The sequence below is a fragment of the Pezoporus flaviventris genome, unplaced genomic scaffold, assembly GCF_033815535.1.
Source record: "Pezoporus flaviventris isolate CSIRO_AGI_PZ_B2104156 unplaced genomic scaffold, CSIRO_AGI_Pfla_v1 ptg000047l, whole genome shotgun sequence".
NCBI lineage: Eukaryota > Metazoa > Chordata > Aves > Psittaciformes > Psittacidae > Pezoporus > Pezoporus flaviventris.
Genome location: NW_026892595.1, coordinates 6,240,567 through 6,256,113, shown reverse-complemented (window position 1 = coordinate 6,256,113; position 15,547 = coordinate 6,240,567).

Below are 15,547 nucleotides of genomic sequence, written 5' to 3'. Positions count from 1 at the left end.
AAAGTACCTCAATGTACACGTAAAAGAGGTCAGAGGAATTCGTTCTCTTGGCAGCTAAGGAAATAGGAGTGCCTTTTGCAAACCTGGACCTCAGACGAAGGAATCCAACCCTTGCATACCTAAATCCTCCCTGTATCAGGTGAGGAGATACTGCCTGTGCAGCAGGAGGAAAGGTGAGGCTCCACGGTGCAACAGCCTTCAAAGCTGCACTGGAATCTCCTCTGTGAACTTAACCATTAATGTTTTTTTACCTTTTTTTTTTTTTTAATAAACACAAAATGTACCTGAGGCCCTGAAAGCCTGTGTATGTTATAGAGAAACTGATGTTTGCCCATTGTGTCAGAATCCTCTTATTTTGTTTTAGATTTTGTGGCGTGTGTCCTTCAAGCAGACAACAAAATGAGCTCCCCTGATGGTGTCAGGGTTAGTTAGACCTGTGTTAGTACAGTTAGACCTGTGCCAAAGATTTCCCATTACTGCCCACTCACTCTTGCAACTATATTTTTAATGCAGTATTATAGGATGGGTTGTTGTGGTTTCTTTCTCCTGAATAAGTTTCCCCTCTCTGCTCACTAGCCTCTGAAGATAATTAATGGTAGGAACAGAAAATGGCTTCTGTCTGCTTTATACCTTTCTCATTTCAGATCTGCTGTTCATTTCTCATACATCCAGTCTCAAGTGCTCTTCTGGACTCCTCACTTCAGTGACCTCCTTTCTTAATTTAATCTGGACAAAGCACTGAGTTCATTTCAAGTCATAAAGCTTGATTTGCTGTGTGCTCTTGGCAAATGTGAATAAGCTCCCTGGCTCCTTTTAATCAGCTATCATAATAATTTTATTTTTTTTTTAAACCTGCAGCAATTAGGTCACCAAAGCAAGCAGTCTCTCGTGTTCTGTTGAGAACAAATCTGTCCTTCTCTGACTTACTGCATAATTTAGTTTTTAATGCTTGATATAATTTTAGTTTCCATGTAAGGCAACCCCATAGGAGCAATTATATCCTTTCAAATGCAAGGTTACTACTGCTAGAACCAGTACTCACAGAGCCTGGTTCTGCACTGTATATGGTAATACTACTGCTTCCTACCACTTGCATTGCAACATTTGTCTACCTACCCAGCCAACAACAGCATTCTACTGGCATACTCCCCAAGACTCTGCATTGAGCTAGTATGTGGTGGATCTGGTATCAATTAGTTCATAATTTAGCAATGGTTTGGAGATGTAAAGCAGCTGCTAAAAGCTAAGCCTTATTATTATTTTAACTACTTTTTTTTTTTACCTTTTATTATTTTCCTTCAGAAACCGTTATTGTATTATTAACTGCATTTATCACCTCCTAGTCCTGACATTTAAATGTCTGAAATGTCTTTGCGTAATTACACAGTTTGGTATCACAACACCTAAGACACCTCCCCCTTCATGAAAATTTGCATACCTAAATTTTGTTGTAAGAACCCAAACAGTTTCTATTAACTGCTTTCAGAAAGACAAGAAAATGGTGTGTTGTAACATCTGGCTGGAGCAACTTTCCAGATTAAATTATTTAAGAAGTTTGGAAAAGCTTTTGGCCATTAGGTTGATTTTCATTTCCAAACTCTGCTTTTCCTGATTCCCTCTTAGTTCCCCTACCACTCCAGGGATATCTGATACCTCTGGTGCACTGGGAAAAATCTCTCCTGAGTCACATATTTTGAGGATCTGATTGGCACTCAAATTGGGCTGCTAGGCACAATTAGAAATCCCGTATTTCAAGAAAGACTTGCAGTAAACACATGTAGCTGGAAATCTAAGAGGCACAAGAGCAGAATTCAGTAAGATGGTTCCAAATATTGTTGGTCAGAAGAATGATGTATCTTCACGTTCACCTTTACACACTTTATAAACTGCTCAAATGCAAACAAATTTTGTCTGACACATGCGGATGGAGCAAGATCTATTTGTAGCATGTATAAATTGTAGCATGTTGAGAATAATGGGGCCCTGCTCACCGAGTAAGCTTCTGTTGGTGTTGCACTCTGCATAGATAATAAACTGCAATTATACTAAAACATGAATTAGAGCAACTGTACCGTTGCATTTAAGATGTTGATTTCCATGTTAATGCACGACTGAAAGATGCAACTGAAACAATTTGAACGTGGAGGTATTGTCTGATTCTAGCAATAGGAGCTTGTTCAAAGGCTAAGATGGCCTGTAACATGATCTTCTCTTAAATTTAATTTTAATTCCAATAAGCCTCACTGAAGAAACTTTAAATGATCTGTCTCATAAACTTCACAGCCTTTTGAGACTGAATACATCAAAATTCTTCTAGTGCTATAAGTCATTACATACCTTCAAGCCTGTCAGAAACACACCATTTATGTAACAACACTTCAGCTCCTTCTGGAACAACTAATTAAATGTCCCTTTTACATACTTGCCTTGTCCTTCCTGTAGCTATTAGGACACATCATGCGTTTTCAGTCAGTGTGAGGGCACTGGAGTTAGCTTCCTGGAATTCCATCAGGATAAAAATAAAGTTCTTAATATGTGACACATCATTCAGTATGGTTTGCTCCAGACACTCTGGGAGAGGAAAATAATGCATGTTTTGTCACTTGGGGCTATGTTGTGCCATGTGGAACTATTTTAGAGCTCAGCGCTTTTGATGGGGACTGCAGCTAATCCCATTCTCAGGTACCAGTACTGAAAGAGCATTACTGATGTGCATACCATGCACATAACCTGTGAGCTGGCTTGTGCAGAAAATGAGGAGCTTTGCAAATCCCCTGCCACAAACAGAGGAAGCGGTTCTACTCTGTTTTATCTGGGGGCAGCTGAGCAGACAGTGCAAAGTGGTGCTCTCTGCCTTTGTGCACAGCCCAGGAGATTCAGACAGTGCCATTGGGAAGTACACATTCAGCTCTTAGCACAAATCCTGGCAAAGGCAGAACTTTCTGCTCTGCCCAACAGCGTGGCAGAGCTGAACATGCTCTCCAGGAACATTAGGGGAACTTGTGGGGAGTAGAGCTTCTCCTGAGCAATCAGGCGGCAATGCTTGGTGATGTGGTCTAGCTGGTGCCTAGTAAGTAGCCAGTAATGGAGCTTATGTCTGAAATGGATCTTCAGCACAACAAACAGGAAGATAGCATGGGCCAGCAATGTGTCCTTGTGACAAAGAACACTAATGGTATGCAGGGCTGCATTAGACAAAGTATTGCCAGCAGGTTGAGGAAAGTGATCCTTCACCTATATTCAATACTGGTGAGCTGGCGTATTGTGTCTGGTTCTGGGCTCCCCGGTACAAGAGAGACATCGACATATGGGAGACAAAAAAGAGCCACTAAGATAATTAAGGGATTGGAACTTCTCTCCTATGAGAGAAAGTCTTATGTGGCTGGGACTGTTCAGTCTGGAGAAGACAAGGTGCAGGGGGGATCTTATTAGTGTATATAAATACCTGAAAGGAAGGTGAAAAGAGGATGAAGCCGAGCTCTTTTCAGTGGTACCAGGACAAGAGGGAATAGGCACAAACTGAAACATGGGAGGTTCTCTCTGAGTATCAGGAAACTTTTCTGCACTGTGAGGGTGACTGAGGACTGGCACAGGTTTCTCAGAGAGATCGTGGAGTCTCCATCCTTGGAGACATTCAAAAGTTATCTAGACATGGTGGAGGGCAACTGTCTCTAGGTGGCTCTGTTTGAGCAGGGGTGGTGGTCTAGATGACTTCCAGAGGCCTCTTCCAACCTCAACCCTTTTTGATACCAACCATGAAAGTATAGTGCTAATGAAGGAAAAAGAGGCATAGCTGCCTAAGTTCCTTACATTGCCAATATGAAAACAAGTAAAAGCAGCTGCTAAGTTTGCACATGCCAGGGATGTTAATTAACAGACTGATAAAGCCAGAATTACAGTGAGATTTATCTAGTAGTATACAGTATCCTGCATCCTTTATTATCTTGATAGTGCCTCTATTCCCTTTAGGACATCTTCCTCTTACCTGGGCTCCTTCCAGCTGCTAATGGCTCTGCACAACCTCCACAGGTCCTTTCCAGTCAGTGCCACCACATCTTGCCATGAACCTGCCACTCCTTCAGTGTCAGCAGCAAGAGCTGCAGCCAGCAGGATTCATGATGTTTGAACTCTCAGACAGCCTGTGTGTCAATTCTGCTTCAAGCTCATTCTCGAGCCTGTGCATGGACTTCAAAGCCACAGTCTGATGCACTGCATTGATTTTGCCTCCAGAGACAATGAGAATATTTGTTTTCTCTGGGAATACTTTTTTTACTGTGGCAGAAAATCAGACATGGGCATATGTAAACAAAGGGCTCTGGAAGAGCATCTGGGACAGCAGACTGCCCAACAGAGAGATACCATGGCCTATTTCCACTCTTTTGCCTCTTGAAACTCATCCCTAGAGCCATAAACAACATAAAGAACAAGAACATCAACATCTTTCAAGGAACTCTCATCCTGCATCTCATAGTAATTGCTATGTGCCTTTGCCTGCAACCTTATTTTGTGCAGAACCTTCATTTGCCCTTAGACATCAAACGCACCCAAACTTTGAAGAAGTTTGAATACTGATCTGGTCTTTGCAGCTGAAGTACACCTCTGGCATAATGATGAAAAAAGAAGGAATGTATTGAAGCAGAACAGAGACATACTTCTTCCAGAAATCACTCTAATCAAGCAGCTGCTTCTAGCATGAGGTCATGTCAAAATGTTCCCCAACATGGTGAATATAGTTCTGATGTAAGTAAGTTTATAAAAATACTAACTCTATTAAGCTCATAACATTACTAGATCCCTCCACTGGCCTCTTAATGCAAGTATGAGCGTGTTAAGACACAGGTTTGTTCCACAGACACTGTTAGAGGGTAATAATCTATTTCTGCTTCATCAGATCCTAAATGGGGAAGTAAATTTAAATGAGTTATACCTAGAAGAGGCATATCTGCAGCGCAATTTTTTTTTCCCCAGCACAATCAGCTATACACTTGGCACTCCAGCAATTGCCCAAAAAAATTTTAATATACTCTTTGTTAGCTTTAAAAGGAATATGTCTTCCATTTGACAGATCAAAGATGGCATAAGAATGCTATTGTGGTGTTGTCATCCAGCCATTTTACCATAGATTAGAAATACACTGGTTTAGGCAATGCACAAATATATAACAAGGAAGATAGCATGACATAATCGTCAATAGTATTTTAGTTGAAGATACAGGGTACAGAGATGCATGATATACCAATATTCTTTTCCAGTGTAATCTATCAGTTTTAAATTTAGTTGCTAAGGCTGTGACATTTGGCTGTAAAAGGTCAGTGGTGTCTTTGAGGTATGGATTTGAAATATATAGGAGTAAAAGCCCAGCAAAAGAAGAAAGGGGACCCTTCTGAGCGTGAATTGCAAAAAGTGTTATTTTTAAACAGGAATTATTAAAGTCTATATGATTTTTATCATGACTGTGGCACAATAGCAGAAGCAATGGGACTAATTATAATGGTATAATAACCATGATAACAATATCATGAGAACAATGAAGAAAAAGATAAAGGATCATTTTTTGTTCAGCAAATGAGTTCACTTTAATAGAAGCTTGTTTAAACTCTTGGGCACGGAGTGAAGGTGATTACTAGTGTAATTCAAATGTTTCCTGTTGTAATATTTGTTCAACAATGTAAAGTTCTAGCATTATAAGTGAAGAATTATTTTGTGGGAAAAAAAAAAATTCTAAGCTTATCCATGCGTTTACATTTGCCAAGTGTTCTCACCAGTTCTTGTCCTCCCCCAGCTGGAGAACTAAAAAATATGGGTACACATCAAAGTTCAAAGTATTGTCCTTCATGTGCCAGGTGTTTGGCCCATCCTTACTGGTAACAGCAGTCTTTGGAAAGTGGCTCAAATAATGAGAAAGAACAATGATTCAGTATGAGTTTTTTATTAGTGTTATCTTCACTGACATAAGAAATGCCAGATTGTACTCTCTAGCAGAAACAGAGCAGAAAATTAGACAATAAACATCACATCAACTTCAAGGAAATTAAAATATGATCATTACCAATGGATTATGAAATTATTATTTGATTTTATTTATGGTCAAGTGATGCTTTTTTGTAAAAAGCAGAGAGAATATAAAGTAAGTAAGATACAACTACAGTTGTAGCAGGGGAATTTCAGGGTACAGATGCTGCACTACTTTTGCTAGCTCATCACATCAGCAGAGTGTATGTCAGCATGTCACCACCTTTGGTGGTGTTAAGTAGACTGGGGGGTGAAATATATATTCATTTTTTCTTCCTGCCATTGTTTCATATTCAAAGTAAAATCTACATCAAGATTTGCGACCTTTGGTCATGGCTATAGTGCTTTTATCTTTATAAAATTCCAGGGGATATTTTTGTATCTATCAGACATAATTTAATTAATGATCACTCAGAATATATCATGTATCTGCCTGAATAGAGTATACAGTTTTCTCATTCTAACACTCCCAGAAATATCTTTGTCTATAGCCAGGTGAGGAAGGTAGGTGCTGTTATTATGCATGCAGAAGACCACACTACCATACTTACTCTCATCTTTTACTTATTCTTTGATAGCTTTTTATGTTTGCTTTCTAACTTCTGGCCTGCAGGCATTTCCCATCCTAAAGGGAGTGACAATCAGAGATAGGAAGAAAGAAGAAAAGATGACAGGAAGAAAACCACCAAGTAAAACAGGAAGAAATTCCAGAAAGGAATAGTTAAGGTTTAAAAGTAAAGTTTAAAATATAGCCAAGCAAAATAAAATGCATCAGCCCATTGGTTTGAAAGTAAATACAAAACCTTTGCTTTAAAGACATTTAAGTACAGTAAGACAGTGGCAGAGAAAGAAGAAAGGGAAAGGACAGCAATGGAGAAATTGTGTTACATTGTAACAGACTTTTCTCACAGCACATTTTGAATCACATTCTAAAGGTGGCTGGTTGCAATTCACAAAATAAATACCAAAACCTGTGCCCATTTCTGAGTGGAGGCAGCAAGAAAATATCTCAACCTGAAGTCTCTGAGGAGATGTATTGCAGCCTCAGTATGTTCGTTGAAAATATAAAAGGGTATTTAACAGAAATTTTCAAAACTGTTCTTTTAATTAAGGAAAACAAATTAATTGAAAACATTTGTTTAGGTTTGGTTTTTGTTTTTTTCTTAAAATGTTTACACCAATTATGAAGTACGGTGAAAATCAGAAAGTACCACCAGAAAGCCAAGCGTCCCATATCCTGAAGAAGTACCTGGCCTTTTGCTTGTTCCACGCTAGGATGGGTGAGGAGCTTCTCTTGCACTACATTTTCAGTAGCCTCTTGGTTCATCTAATTTTGAACAGGAACAGTTTTGAAATCATGAAAGCTTTTACAAGACATGAAAAATGTTTCCTGTCCAGCTCTAACATGAAGACTCATATCATAAAATAAAATGATCTATAATAGCTAAAATAGCTTCATTAGTTAGGTTTATTATTGTGTAAATTACAGAAAAGGCATGAGACTCAAATATGCAAAGGTGGCAATTCCATTACCTACTTTCCAGCACAACATATGTTTTAAATTTAAGCAAATTTCCCAACTGCAAATTGGATGACATACAACAAATACTGTGTTTTAACAGCTTTAGCATTTTATAGACATTACAGCCATGCAGCAATCCTTTACCTCAGGAAAAAGTAAGAATTACAAAGAGTTCGCTATAAAAACACCTAATCACCAGAACCCAGCTGGAAGTTGTATAGCCTACTGCACAGCAGACTAGATTAAGACACAAAATACATGAACTCTTGTCCTTGAAGAAAGATATTTTGCCCCTTTTGTTTCCAGGTCTGTAAAATAGCGTAATGATACTTATCTGCTGCGTAACTGAGTGCTTTGGAAATAAGAGCTCAGCTTTTTCTGCAAAGTGGAGATCACTTGGTATTGCTAACAGCATGAGTAAAAATAATGGAACTTAACAAATGGAGTACAAAAAATATTTAAGCAAGCGTCAGTGAATTGATTCAAAATACCAAGACTGTACAATGCAACCACATAACTGCAGTGACAACTTCTAATTTTGTGGTCCTATTTCCGTTAGACATTTAGTTCCAATAAAGCACAAAGATAGGCTTTTTCATAGTAAAAATGTTCCAGTATGTTGAGACTTTAGTTACAAAAAACAGCGACATCTTCCTTATCCAGAGAATGTTTTGCAGGCTCCATTAATATTAGACCTGACATTTTGATGTACTTTTGTGGTTTATCTCTAGTCAACTGGCAGACTACAAAGTATACTGGCAAAATGCTACCAATAAGAGAATGCCAAGACCTCTATTTCTTTTTTTTAAGTTCATAAATAAGCTGCAGATTAAAATATTTATCATGAAAACCTGAAAAAATCACTCCTTTATTCCAGATCATCGATAAAATCTTGGCTTCACATGAGTCTGTTGGAGTTCTGCCACTGATTTGGTAGGGTACAAATTTCAGAATGGACTTTGAAACAATTGGATTAGAAACAGCTACTTTTCTGGTTTCCCATATTTTCACAGTGGAAGCTGAGAAAGGACATTTTGTGAACCTGTTACTTTACTAAAAAATTGACTGTCTGGAAAACGCTACAGAGCTGAACACTTATTATTTTTGCATTAGTTCTCAGAGATCCGAGGCACAATCAGTGATGTTAATCAAAGGCGTGCATGTGCACACTGTACACAGTGTTGTATCAGTTCTTGGGTACACATGCACATGAGCTATTACACCCATATGCAGCTCCATTGATAGTGCAGAGTTTCATACAGCTTAAATTAATTGTAAGCTGAAAATTGCACAGAAAAGATAAAGGAAATGCACAAAATATATGGGAATGGTTTCTCTAATAAGATTCTTTAGTATTTTCATTCATGCATCTATCATATATTTTTCTTAGTACTTTACACCTCAGTAATACTCCTGTTGTGACACCACTGATGAAAGAATCAACTTTTTTCATTTTCGTACATTCTTTTTCCTATTTTCATTTTTCGTAAGGCCAATAGATGTCCTCTTCGCCAGAAGTTTGAACCTAGGTACTGCCAGTTTATGTGCCCAAAGGACCTTATTTCTCTCCATGCTTTCTCCCAAGACCGCACAGTCAGTGATCTTGTTTTCTCTAAGCAAGTTCATCTTCTCCTTCCGTACTCACATAATCAAAGCAATCTTTATTTCTCATTCAGAAAATCTACCCTTCTTCTCCTTTAGTCAAGGCCTGCCCCAAGGACACTGATTTGGACAGTAGCATCTATTGTTTCAGCTGTCTTCTTCCAGGGAGGAGCTTAATTGCTTCTCCCACCTGATGACAGAGAGTTTGCATACTCATCACTGTGGCCCATGACTGTCCAGGGATCAAAAGCACTTCTGCTACACTTAATCCTATTATGCTGCCCTCTACCATAACACTATTTAACCCCACGGGTTAAAGTCAGCCTCTATGCATACATTCTTATTCTGAAAATAATTAGGAGCTATACGATCCTACCAAGAGATTTACTTTTTGAGCAGCCAGCAACAGCTATATAGAATTACTACTACTTGGATAAGGTCTATCCAGTAAATTGAAAAGACCTCAAAAGATCTGTGAAATCTTATTTCACACACAGGCGCATGTGTACAAACGTATTTAGGAAAACTAATCATGGAAAATATTGTAATCATCTTTGCAGTCATATACCCTTACACAAATCATTTTTTCTACAGATGCAGCCACTGTTGCATAAGTACCCTCTTGTACTGAACTTTTTTTCTAAGTGCCCAAAACTATTTAGAATAATGGTCCACCTGTTTGACCGGTTTTCTTCTTCAGAAGGGTTGATTTGGATAATTGATTGTGGGGGCTGATGGAGAGGGCGGGAAGATGAGGTCAGTTAATTGCTGCCTGGGGAGGAGGATGTAGGAGGTCTCTTTTGTTCCAGGCTGAGGGCCCACTTGTAATAAATGACATACAACAGAGATGCTCAGAAGACACTCTTTTAAGACCCTTCCCACAAGGGAATAACAGATGTTCCTTGTGATTTATGGGTCTGGGTTTTGGGGTCTAATACTGTGAAATGTCTGTGCAATCTGGGCTAGGCATCACAAACAAGTGCAAATAAATATATCATGACTGAACATATTATAGCTCACTGTGTATTAACATAAAATAGCAAGCACCCGAACTGGGTAAAACACCTTTCAGTTTTCCTTTTGCATAACAGAAATGTGTGCAGACCTCACACACTTTGTGAATTTCCACAGCCAATACTTCCTGGATGAAAACAGCCCTCATCCTGAACACTGATGTCCCATGGGTTCCATGCCTTTAGATTATGGGAGATCTCACATCTGTTCTCAGACTTGCCAACTCTAATAAAATGTATTTATTTCAAGCTTCACTGATGACTAAAGAAAAAACCCTAATAACTATTGAAATGGAAATCAACAACTGTTCCAGGCCACAGTAAATGGATTTGAGGACTTAGTAACCTGGCACCCCTGAAAATGTCTCCTACATAATGCCAGACAAAATAAGCGTATTTGGGAGCATTTCGTCAGCTCTCATGGATGCGTACTTGATTACTGAACAAACACAAAGCTTCTTTCTCATTTCTTCCTATTTCTTATCCTCTCTAGAGGAGCAATAATGCTTCTTATTTTTTTCAAATCTCCCCTATATCTCTCCCTCTAGTAAGTGTCTCTCATGCAGCTCTGACTTAGAGTGATCGGGACAGCAAATGATCTGTACTCCACACGCTGTTGTTTTGAGTGACAAGGAGTTTTAGAGCAGCACAGCCATACAGAAAACAGTCCTGCTTGACAAAAGCATGAACAAAATAACCTGCTATACCTTTGGTATTGAAACATGTATGTGTTTTCTTTTCCAGCCTTTAATGAGCATTTGAAGAAAAGAAAAAAAAAAAAAAAAGATTAATTGGCTTTGAAATTTGGCTGGGAGAGCATTTAACATGTTTCCACTTATGTTCAGATGCATGGCTAGAAAATGGTAGTTGTAATAGAATTCACATGCCATACCTCTCACTTTCCTGCCAAAAAATCTCTTATTGTAAAGGTTTTTATAATGGGAAATACTTCAGTTTATCTAAAACACCAAGAAAAAAAAATATTTTTAGCTCTATTTTCACCCCTCCCCCATCTCCATTCTCACATGCATAATTAGCCAGCAATCAGGTATAATAGCTACACATGTAAATGTCTTTAGTTTCATGCAGGTGCAAAACGCCAAGGTTACACACAAAATCAAGCCCTAAGGATTAAGGCTTTCAATACAGGACACAAAAGCTGCCTTCCCCCACTCTTCTGCACTGATTCCTCAAATATAGGTCCTTCTTTCACAGACAAAATCTAATCATGTGGTCATATCCTGACCCCTATGCTGTAAAATGCAAAAACCAATGTTGTGTGGGCATCTATTATGAGTCAGTTGTGGCATCGGTTTTGGTAATCTGGAGATAGCAATACAGTGAAGAGAAAATTAACTCTAGAAGATGAAGCTATGATCAGGAGAGCAGCAGAAAAATGGAGATTTACTTTGCAAAAAATTTGGGAAACATATTCTTTTCTGACTTACAGGCAATAAAATATTTTTTCAGTTGGAACTAAAGAAACAAATATGGCTTTGGAAGTAACCTCTGCGTATAAGAGAGCATAGATGAGGAAAGGGGAACAATCTACAAGGATTTCTCATTTCCCCACAATTAGTGTACAGGTTACTTACCTTTGCCTTCCACTAAAGCTGAATCAGCATTTTGAACTTACAAGTAGGAGATAGACATCATCTTCTCTTGGGCGTATCCTGTTATCTAAAGGTGATGAATAATAATTCAGAGACACCTTCCCTCAAGATCATTATTGATATTCAAAACTAAAACCTTGCACGTAACAAATGATTCAAAGTACAGAGACAGACATTCCCCAGGGGAAGGAGCTCTGAGGACTGACGTAGTAATGTGGCATTTGTGAAAACCAACCTAACCCTGCACCTGAGAGTGTGCAGGATTGCTGGTTTATAAGGAATAATAGTAAAGAAAAGAGATTATTGAACGGCTGAATAGCTGGGTTAAAAGGTTTGCCAGCACGAATAAGAAACAAACCACCCCACCCAAAATCATCCTTATTGTGGCCATGAAATAAATACAAAATACAGGCACTGTGGGTAGAATTGGGTTTATGGTCAGAAAGGACACTTTGTTCTTCTTCGTGGTGACAAATCATTAGAGTAACTTTTCTGAGGGCCTGTGAAGGGTCCTCACAATCAAGGTAATTCAGTTTTACAGAAACAAAACCTAAATTAGTATCACATAAAGAGTTATTTTCTCTACTGGTTTTCAGGCTTAAGCAGCTGAAATTCCCACCTCTGTGCAGATGCGTTTGTGTGGAGTGAAAGCAAGCTCTGACTCGCCCAGTGCTAAGTTAAACAAGTGCAGGAAGGCCAGATCTCTGTAAGAACTGGCATGCCCATATTTAATAACGTGTTTAGATAGCAGCGATCGCAGCCCATCCTCTGTTATGTTCCACTCCAGTCGCAGAGCCAGAGCAGTTCCAGAAGCAAAAGGGAGTGCTGACTACTCGACAAGAAAGTAAACACTGAAAACATGCCTTTGCCTGCAGAATAATCTAACCCGGCTGCTATTGAGACAGATGAAGAGGGTTTACACAGTGCGTTCCTCTGGCTCTGTTGGGCTCCCTGGCAGGAGGACTACAATGCACAGCAGCACAGCAGCGCTGGCGGTGAGCGCCTGTGCAGAGCCCCGCTCCCAGCCCAGGGGGGGCTGATGGAGGGGTAGAAAGGGGCCCTGAGCTTTCTGGGCATTGGAGAGTTTGCATTATGATCTTTAAGCTCTTAGGCTGTCTCTTGTTTGTCTGAGAGAAAAGTCAAACTGTCTCAACATACGAGAATTTAACACAGCATTAAGCTGCAAATCCTAAGCCTGGAAGGGCTCTTCCGTGGCAACCTGAAGCTCCTGCCACCCCATATAATGTCAGCTTTTCATATTGCAGCCTTTTCCTTAATGTCCTTCTAACTTAATTTTCACGCTGCCTTTGGAGCAAAGTGTCCGATGTCATGTGCCAGGGGCTACACCCCTCACACAGAGATTCAGGCACCGCCTGCAAGAGCTTCTGAACTGAAAACCTGTGCAAGTAGCCCAAGAAACTGCACCCTTGAAATAACAACAGACGCTGTCACAGGTGTTTGGTGCCTCTCAGACTCTATTGTCTGCACAAAATCGAAATACGGTGTCTGTCCTCCCGAGACCGGCAGCTTGGAGGCACTGCCAGGAAGAGCACTCTGCAAACACCCCTGTTAAGTTCCCTCTGCTTCCCCTGTGCTCCGTGCCCAGCCTTGTGCACATGATCTATAGTTTCTTCCCTCTGCCACTGATGAGGGTCTCACTCTTTGAGAGCCAAAAAGCCACCTACTGTGCTATTCTCCATTAGGCCATAAATGCTCTTGAGATGCTGGAATCTGTTTTGTAAATAGGCAATTAAAATGAAGGGAAAAAAAATCTCTGCTCAGCTTTGCATAGTCAGAGCCCACAGACAGCTGTCTAGAGGGGCTCAATCCTGCACATCATGAGAAGCTTCTGAAAAGTGCTGAGTTCCTTCATCTGTGAAGAGCTTAATTGCAGTTAAAGGTAGCAAAGCACCTTCAGCACCCCACTGGATGAAGCCACATGTTATTGGGACTCCCACTGATTTCTGTCATCAGAGCAATTGGTTTTGAGAATAAGTAAGGAAAAAAATCTCCCACTGACACCAGTGGGAATCCTTGGCACGCACAGGGAACAAAACATTATGGTTGAGATCTTTTCTGGATATGGGAACAGTCTTTTATTCTGCTTATGCAAATTATATATACAAATTATGCAAATAATTACCAAGTCATTCTGGTAGACTGTATAATAATAACAATAATAATTATTATTGTCATTACTAATGTTGATGTTGTTTGTCACTATTGTTGTTATTCACATTTATTCTGATTGTGCCTTCAGGCTGGCCAAGAACAGTGTCCATTAGTGCCATATGCAGAGGAGCAGTTGCTGCTTCAAAGTGTTTACAAACCCAAGGAACATCATGGATGCAGAATAGGAGGGAGGGACAGTGGGAGGGTGCTCTCAGGAAGAGCCAACAGATGGGAATGCCATTTGTCCCGCAACTGTTTGCTTCTTGGTCAGCAGATTTAGGATAGGGAGATGGGGAAGGAGCAGAGCAAAGAGCCATGGTAGGACTGGTATGGGCAGACCACGAGGAAGGGAGTCAAGGCCATCATTTCCAGCATTTCTGGATTTCCCTTGCATGTTTCTCCTAGGGCCATGAAGGTGTTAGCAGCATCCCAGTGTGTGTGTAAGAGATACGTCCACCCCTTGGGTCTGGGTTTGTAAGAGGTCTGTGGGAAGTGTCTGCCCCATAAACCTGCACTTCACAAACTCTTGGATCAGTGCAGAAAACCCTCAATGGCCACATCATCCTCCTTGTATAGACTGCGATTTTGGGCTGGTGCTTCTCTGCCACTTGGTACAAAATGTCTGTTTTAGCCTTCAAACCTATCCCCAAGGAAACTGCAGTGAAAGCAGGGTTGTAGCCTGGTGTGTTGTGGATTCACTTTATTTCCCTTCCATGACCCTCCAGTACGTTCACACACCGCTTCTACAATAGTGAATAACACAAGCAGTGACCAATTCTCCAAGCTTTGCAACAGGTAGCACAACCCAGCTAAACCCACACAGCTAAACTCTCTTACCCTGCAAAGCAGGTTGGCTTTGACCTGCTTCGTGTCAGGATTGGGCTGTGGCCCATGCCATGCCTGGCAGAGCGAGCTAACATAAGAAGGGGCTGTGCTCTCAGTCCAGTTCCTGTACTAATGCTTTGGCCTTGATTCGTTTATTAATAGAGCCACTAAATGTGTTGCCCTTGCCAAAGCCCTGCTGTTGTTTCTCCTTCCTGCCATTTTCAGAGTGTTTGTTCATTGTTACTTGAAATAAACCAAAGAAAAACTCATACAAATTGTTTGCTCCCTTAAAAATGCAAGAAATAGTCTCATTTTTCAGGCTGGGGAGATAACTGATCAGCCCTCTTGCAGTTTTGTAACAAGCATATGTAACATCTAATGGCTTTTCAACACATAACTTTCAATTACAAGTATGTGAATCCAGACAAACTCCGCTGAATTCAAGTCTTTTATTCTTGATGTACTCCCTTATAATTTAAAGCACTGTAGCTGTATTGTGCTGGAACTTTTCAAATCTCAGAAGTCTGAATTTCTCAAAATGACATATGTGGCGATGGTTTCCTGTGTGAAGTACAAATTATCAGGAATGTTTCTGCAGAGCTGAGAGATGCCAGTAACAATTTTTTTGGTCTATATTTCAACTGTTATTCATATCCAGTTTTAACTTTTGTGTAAGTAATAATGATGGATGAACCCGCTTCCTTTCATTTTTTAGTCTTTCTGTTTTCAGTCTTCATTAGCTTGTTTTCTCTGTTTTCTCCCCCTTTCCCACAATCTCTTATTAGTGG